This window comes from Etheostoma spectabile, chromosome 21 (assembly GCF_008692095.1).
Source record: "Etheostoma spectabile isolate EspeVRDwgs_2016 chromosome 21, UIUC_Espe_1.0, whole genome shotgun sequence".
Taxonomy (NCBI): domain Eukaryota; kingdom Metazoa; phylum Chordata; class Actinopteri; order Perciformes; family Percidae; genus Etheostoma; species Etheostoma spectabile.
The window spans coordinates 20374526-20374936 of NC_045753.1; positions in this window are offsets into that span (position 1 = coordinate 20374526).

The window sequence follows — 411 nt, forward strand, 5'->3', positions numbered from 1 at the left end:
TGTTTTACTGTCTCTATTCGAAAATTAGGTCAACGCTGTCAGCTTGATTTAGCCAGAAGAAGTGTTAAGTAATAAAGGGTGGGAAGAATTTAATTTGATTTTCTATGTATAGAAACATGGCGTGTGTTCAGTTCTTTAAGACTGCGGAAGGAATATCTGCTGTCATCATTACTGCCAGTGACTTAGCTGCAGGTGAGAAACAGTGGGTGGACTCCCCAAAAGATTAACGATGACAATGTTTTGATCTTTCGCATGAGCAGAACTTATTCAACAATACATAACAACATGAAGGCAAGTAAAACTGCATTGTTTGTGGGGAACTGCATTTTTTTAAAAGGGCACTCACTCATTTTTGTTTCATGTCTTCCGGCTCATTACTGAAATAGTTTGCTAAAGTTAGCAAGAGCAGCT